General features: G+C 36.0%; 1 pseudogene; it reads right to left on the reverse strand.

The window, feature by feature from the left end:
- Positions 1-1053: 1053 nt before the first annotated feature.
- Positions 1054-4083, reverse strand: LOC118189319 (NAD(+) hydrolase sarm1 pseudogene; annotated as a pseudogene).
- Between the last annotated feature and the right edge of the window lie 3701 nt (positions 4084-7784).

Genomic DNA, 7784 nt, shown 5'->3' on the forward strand with positions numbered 1-7784 from the left:
AAATAATGGATGTTTCTGGTCACACAACATTGCTACTGCTTACTCAGCTTTTGAAAGCTGCAGTGCACTTGCTTCAAAATGATATTACTCATTGGGATTTCAAGGCTGACAATATTTTATTAAATTTCAGTATGGAGCCTCCTCTCCTAGACTTGCAATAATTGACTTTGGATGCTGTCTTGAAGGCCTCTGTTTGATTTACAATATAATTCTGAGAAAGGTGGAAATATAGCATTAATGGCACTAGAAGTTGTAAATGCTTAAGCAGGTCCTTTCTCAGTGAATGATTATTCGAGATCAATTTTATGGACATCAGGAACTTTAGCATATGAAATATATGGAGGAGCCAATCTTTTTTGTTCTGTAAATTGTTGTTGGAAAAATGATTTATATAAAGAAAATTATTTACCCCCTCTTCCATCAAAAGCACCACCAGGAATACAGAAATTGGTCAGAAGTATTCTGAATAAAAATCAGAAGTAGAAGAGAAGTCTATGCAAGGGCTAGACTTGTAGACTTTATGAATGTTTGGACTTTAGTTCTTTTATATTTTTCCTTTCAATTTTAAGTTTTTCTTTAACATTTCTAGTAGGTTAAGTTGTTTCCCAACAACTTAAAGTGGGCGGATGTTGGATTTCAATGGTTTCTCTGTTATGCAAGTTTTAAAACCAAATCTCGAATCTTTACATTCAAATCTTGAAATTCTGTTGAACCACAAGTGTCATATTTTAGTACTAGAATGTGAATGCACTCAATTCATTTATTACTTTTGGCTTTCCTAAGCTGGGTTTGTGATACAGGGAAGATATCTGAAATCCACAGTTATACTGAGTCAGATGATTTCTGATCTTGCTTTTATATCCAGAACAAATTTTTTGTTGAGATTTCAGTCAAGGATATTATTCTTACTTTTATTTGCACGTCCGATCTTCTGGAAGCATATCTATTTGAGTTAGTACCCTTATCTCATATTCAAATATTATTTAGAAGTTAATAACACATTTGGTATTTCATATCTATTTATGCATTTTTTTCTAAAAGGGGAAAAAGTCATTAATAATGTGATACTTTGCTCATTCTATCAGAGCAAGTACTGCCTTTCTTGTTGTCATTGCTTGCACTTCGTTGATATATTGGGTTTCCTCTTATTAGCAGAAATACTTGATGTCCCTGGAGTGCCCGGTGTTCTTGCACCACCAATGTTAACATATCTCCCCAGGGAACCATACTTCTTACATTCATTGCACCTCTCATAAAGCGTTCCAGTTTATCAACACAAGCATCTTGATAATCATGAATCCATCTGACAACATTAAAGTAACTCTCAAGTTGCTCTCATATCCTCAGGTAATGTCTCTGGTTCAGGCCGTTGAATATTATCTAATATTGGAATTATATTACATTGGCTTTGTAATACTTCAACAATTTCTTTGTATACCCAGTCTTTGCATTCAGTATTACCTATACATCTCTTCAACTAATAAGAAATGTTTGGCGTGACGAATGCTGTTCAGTAAATTATTATCAAATTTTCCGGCTTCTAACGTTTCAACATCAATGAACACAGAGAAACCTCTCAACTGCAGATGAACTTTTCAGCAAACTGGCTGTGAGCCACTTGATAACCTACAATTCACAAAAACATCACGGCTTTTTTGTTTATCTTCTTCCTCTTCAGCATCCTCACTTTGCTGAACCAGGTCTTTGATGTCATGCGCTATTCTAAGCCTGTGAATGCTGTTATCAATTCCACAGACTATACATAAGTGTTCTTATAGTACTTAAAGGTATCTTTCTGGACCCCACAACGAAGCATTTGGTACGTATATCGTGAACATTCTGGACCTAAACTTTGCAGAACTTCATTCAAGTAAGTAGATTCGCAAGAGGTGTAGTCTGCCATTCTTTTCAGCTAACTTAGCTCCTGAAGGAACCTTTTGGTCATTCTTAATACCAGTGACATTCCTTAAAATATTTTCCGTCAGTCATCGAAACCAGTCTGCTTTACCCATTTTTTGACATCAACTTCTGTCCACAAAGGAACTTGTGGAGATAATTTATGAGGTAGTTCTTAACCAATAAGTTGCAAAGCTCGTGCTGCGTATTTAGAAGCTATAGCGTTAGAACTGGCAACTTTTTTCAGCGCTTCCACAGCATCAACTTCATGGAATATCTGAGTGTTACCCTGTTTCTTCTTTATGCCAGCTTCCATGGCAAAGTGGCATGTTGCGAGGTTCCTAGGTTCTTCGCTTTTGCTATCTAAAACATTTACCAATCTCAATAACCAATTTTTAAATGGTCCATGAATGTGTGCTACATGACTCTTGGTAAATTCTTCTGGGTTATGACTGGTCACAAAAGGTTCAAAGAGGTTTAAAGTTCCGGATTTGAGTACGGCAGCTTCAATTACTTTATTGGCCACTAAAGAGATAGAAAGGCATGCATAATACTTAATGTTATCATCATTGTTAAAGGCAAGAGTGAACAATCACACAGGCACCTTATGTTTGATCACAGCTTCTTGATTTTAATAAATTAGCTAATGCTGTAGCGCAATGTCGAAGCGTCTCCACATCTGAGGTACTGCATTTGTATATGATGGCTATTAAACCGACAGTTCTAATTACATTACTGCATGTTGCCTCAGAGTGATTAAAAAGATGTTCTAAAATCCCAGTACCAACTCTAGAATGGGAAACAGCACTTTTATTATAGCAGGAACAAGTGACCTTTACTACTTTCTCCAAGCCATTCTCGACGACGTAAGTTCGGTGTTCGGTAAAAAGGAACTGCTCAAACAATTCTCCACTGCGGAATTTTAAATCAGAGTATTCTGAGCAGCAGTTATCGACAATAATTTTAAGACCTTCATTGTTATGCAGTATATTACACAAAGTTGTACCTAGATCGTGTCCATAATTAGGGATTGCCCAAGCTTTACGAAACATATCGCTCATCGTTGATAATAATGTAGTCGCTTCCTCAATAGAAGTAGCCACTTTGAGTCTTTCAACATAGGTTGCCATTCTAGAGCTAAAGCGATGCATTGATTTTTCGACTTCGGAAGGAGGCGATTCTTCGCTCAAGATCTGGACATCTTCATCAAGACCTTTATAGAGAGATTTATTTAGGTAATTGGTTCCATTCCGCTGTTGTTAATGTCGACGAACGACATTCCTAATGAAGAGATGTTACCAAAATCCACTAGATGAGTATTTTGACTCGATGACGATGAGCTTACACCTTTTGTTGTGAAAGTCATTTTGGCCGAGTGACGATGCAGACATATTCTTTTCAGCTTGTACCACACCCTGCGAGAACATGTATCTCTCTTCCTGTTTGACCATAGCTACTTTCTCAACAGTGAATTCATCTGTGGAAAATTTCATAAATGCAGTTAAAGCTGTCCTTTACTGCTGTTGCACGGATTCACTGTTTTCAGCTGCCCTTGGTCCTGCCGTACTGCAGCTACCTTTTCGGCAGCAAAACGTTCTGTTTCATGGCTGCCGATGCCGACTTCTGTTCATAACTCACTCTTCCTGTCTGCAACCTCTTCCTCTCTTGATTTGAAGCGGCCAATTGTTTTCGGCCGTATATCCATCTGACGTGCTGACTTTCATCTTTGAAGAACTAATTCTTTTTTGTTCGAATTTCATTTCTCGCGGAGAAGATTTAAGCTAAGGTGGTCCTCTACAGACAAAGGTTCGTCTACAGACAGATTCCTCTGCACGAGGCCACCGGCACAAGCGCTTGAGAAGCAGAAGAATTACTGATCATCTTAACACATGAGTACGAACTGGCGCTGGAACAAATTGTTTCATTTACCACCACGGCAGAAACTGCGGTTCTCCTGGAATATTTAGTTCTGCTGCTCTGCTTGCTTTTGTTTCATCACTTGACTGGTAGTGAACACGGCGTGGTGCAAGATTTGGGCTTTCTTGCTCAGCAGGAAACTGCTGGATGTGCAAGAGCTACTGCGTTTCATCGCCTTTTCGGAAGAGGAGGCATAAGAAGACGCATTATTTATTTTATTGATGATGTGGTAGCGGGTGTCTTCTCATTAAAGTCACCGTTGGTCGACATCATTTTGTTGGAATCGCTGAAATCGGCCCTTGTGTCAGATGTCAAATGAGTTGTACTGACAGATGTTTACGGGAAATATAGGAGCGAATAACTGAGTAATTAACAGTGAATGATTTCCACTGTTATTTTTCTGTTTAGGTAGATATATTCATTGGATTTTATGGAAGCCGTACAACATTTTGCCATATATTAAACAATAAGCACCATCTTCAACTTAATCCACTTTTTGAATGTAAGATTTAAGTTCAGACTTTACCGTTTGGAACATCTTCAAAGCCTTGACAAAATAAGCTGTTGGTAGTAAACAAGTGTTCAGTACCAACTGCCACATGCTCTTTTACACAACCGCTGCTCTGCGTTCCTTCTCAAACGACTTCGCGCGAAGTTTCGATACAAGTAGTACTTTACGAATGTTTGGACTTTAATTTAGTTCTTTTATGTTTTCCTTTTTAATTTTAAGTGTTTCTTTAACATTAACCAGTGAATTCTGAAAGGGAAGATACGGTGATAACGATTGTAACCATGTCTGTGAAAGGTGCCAATATTTCTGACCTTTTTTCTTTAGACATCTTAGGAATATTCGATCCACTCGAATTTCTTTTCGTGATTTTACTTCGACTGCCGACGCACCTGGTAGCCACTCAAGCCCCAGGTACCTGAGCTAACGGCGCATGCATATGAGTTGGACGAAGTAAAATTTTTTTAACCATTTGTAAAATTGAAATCAAACTGTTATATAGTTTGAATATGTGCAGGCAGTGCATTAACAGTTAGTAGAACTTCTCGAATGCCTAACACAAAGGATGCCACATAGCTGTGCTTTTTGTGCAGAAAACATTTCATCACCAAGCAGGGGATTAAGCTGCATTCCATCCAGTTTATTTTTGTAGCATCTTTATAATAATTATCACATTATCATATATTTTAATCTGGAACACAATCAACAATATAGTGATATAATTTAATAGCATCCAACAAAGATCATGCTCTGATACCATATGCTTCAAAAGTAATGCAAGGATATTCCATTGTAACGTAAATAGAAGCAAAACAAACAATGTATTGTGTTACATAAATGACACATGAAAATAGAAAAATTTTATTAAAAACACGTGAAATATTAAGGAAGGATAGTGGTTGTGGTAATAGTGTAAGGGATTGACAGGTGCATGACTATGTAAGGATTGTGTTAATTTTATTAACAGTTAAATTTTGAGTTAAACTTCCTTTCCTATTGCTTCTTAATTTCAACTTACTACTTCCGGCCAGAACGTATTTTTAGAATCACGTCTGAATGCTAATGAGGAAGAGCGGTATTTAACCCCTTAACTGCCGCGGGCGTATATATACGCCTTGCTCAGCCGATGCGTTAACTGCCCCAGGCGTATATATACGTCCTTCCAAACTGCTATCATTTGCTTTGCGCTGTTACACCTAAAATTATTCGCAAAGTTAACGCATCGGCTGCGCATCTGGGGCAGTTAACGCATCGGCTGAGCAAGGCGTATATATACGCCCGCGGCAGTTAAGGGGTTAACCACGAAGTTCTACAGTCTTAGGGAGAGAGATACCAGATATTCTGGCTGCACGCGTTCGTCTTTCTAGGCTACTCTCTCGTAAGCTATTATTACGCTAGGTCGTACTTTAGGCTCTTGATAGCTTCGCAGTCAATTAGCGTTAAGGGGCCAACTCTGTTAGAATTTTGATAGCTTCGGCTATATCTCTTTAGTTAAGATTTGTTTAGTTTAATTCTTAGTCTCTTAGGTTCAAGCCCAAGTTTCGGCTTTATTGTACAACTCCAAGACAGAGTTCTGTTAAATCTTATTTGAATAATAAAGAGTCTTTTACACTTTCCATGTTTATTCACTGTCTCACGAACTCAAGCGATTATTCGCTGACTAGTTCTTAAGATTCTTCACTTTTCACTGTAACTTAGAATTACACAGGGGAGAATCATACAACATATTTATTATAACTCAGAGAATACCAATGATTTATTTTTACAAACAACTCCTTCAGTTTTGACTATTTTCACTTAAATTTCCTGAATGTGAATACCAAAGCGGATTTATTATTGGTGCTTCAGTTTTGAAATCACGCAGGAACAAATTCAATTGAAGTAAATAAATGTCAATGATTTTATGGTGCAATCAATGAATTGTGAGACTTGCCTCACTATTAAAATACTATTAAAATCTGTGCGAGTCTGTCTGTTTGTTGGTTTGTTTGTGGCATTATCTCCTCCGAAACGGAGGGAAATTAAGTTTCGATAGAGGTACCCCCTTGATTCCAAAAGTTCGTGGGAAGCCATTTCGACCATTCTCATCTTCGTACGACTTAAGCCGAAATAGTAAGTAAAAACTCCGAAAACGCTAATTTTCGCCCTCATTTTTCCGAGTCGCAACAGTCCTCTCAAAATCTGCTTTATTTAAAAAAAAAAGGTTGTTTCTCGTGTTCAAATCGTAGAGTTTGTTAATAGAAATATTGTAAGCTTTACAAAATATGAAATAAAAGTAGCAGTGCCGAACATTTACTATATTATTCAGGATTCAAATCATTCTTGGGAAGCCATTTCGACTATTCTCATCTTTGTAGGACTTATTAGAATTAGACGATATATTAATTAAAAACTCTGAAAACATTAATTTTTGCAGTCATTTTTCCGAGTGGAAAGAGTCTCGATCATTGGAGATAAATATGCTTATTTCGAAAACAGTAGCTACTGCTCGCTTTCAATTCGTATAGTTTGTTAATGAAAAATTTGTAAGTTAAAAAAATATGATATAAAAATAGCATTGCCAAACATTATATAAAGTCATATTCTGATTTTGAAGAAAACACGCGATTGCAAGAGACGTCATTGTATGTCGAACATTTTTAGTTAATATCAACATGTAAATATCAACATGTTAACTGTTGGCAAATTTTTTGTTTCAAGTTAGTATAATTGACACAATATGTTATTGCCAAGTTAATTTTTTTATTGATATTGAGGAAATGTTGTTATATTACCATAAGTTTAAATCATGACGTCACATGTATTAACCTGAATTGTCAAAAGTTTTTGTTTCCTAGTTTGGCAACAAAAAAAAGTAACTTGCGAATTACGAATTGGTTATTGCCTAGAAAGAATGAACTGATTTCCTTCGTACTGAAATTTTAAACATTTGCTTTTCAAGGATACACAGAACTTCTAAATTTTGCTTTGCTTGCAGCCCTCTAGTTTTATATACTACCCAATCACAGAACATTTTATTTTTACTATAAGCGCATTGTATTTATTTACTTCCAGTTAATTGGCTAGAATTTAGAAACTTTTAAATACACACATCATAAAGTTCTGTATATCAATATTTACAATTTATTTATGAAGTGTTATATGCAGTCTATAAACTGTAAATTTTTCTAAATAATTTAAATAATCAAACATATAGTACGCGGATACATTAATAAATATTCCAGCGAATTTTTATTATCTAACTTAATTTAATTTAAAATATATACTAAAATTTAATCTTGATTAATGCAAAATTCTTTCATGTGACATTTTCTTCACGTTTAGAATAAATCTCCTAATTTTATCAGGATATTTGAAATAAATTATGCACTTTTTATGCTCGTCTTCTCGAGAGCTGTCTTTATTAAGGCGGATAGCTCCCACAGGCTTTTATATAGCAAATAAATCCAGATACCTTCAGATA

Source organism: Stegodyphus dumicola, chromosome 5 (genome assembly GCF_044657685.1).
Source record: "Stegodyphus dumicola isolate Sdum_Otavi_A_Nest chromosome 5, ASM4465768v1".
Taxonomy (NCBI): domain Eukaryota; kingdom Metazoa; phylum Arthropoda; class Arachnida; order Araneae; family Eresidae; genus Stegodyphus; species Stegodyphus dumicola.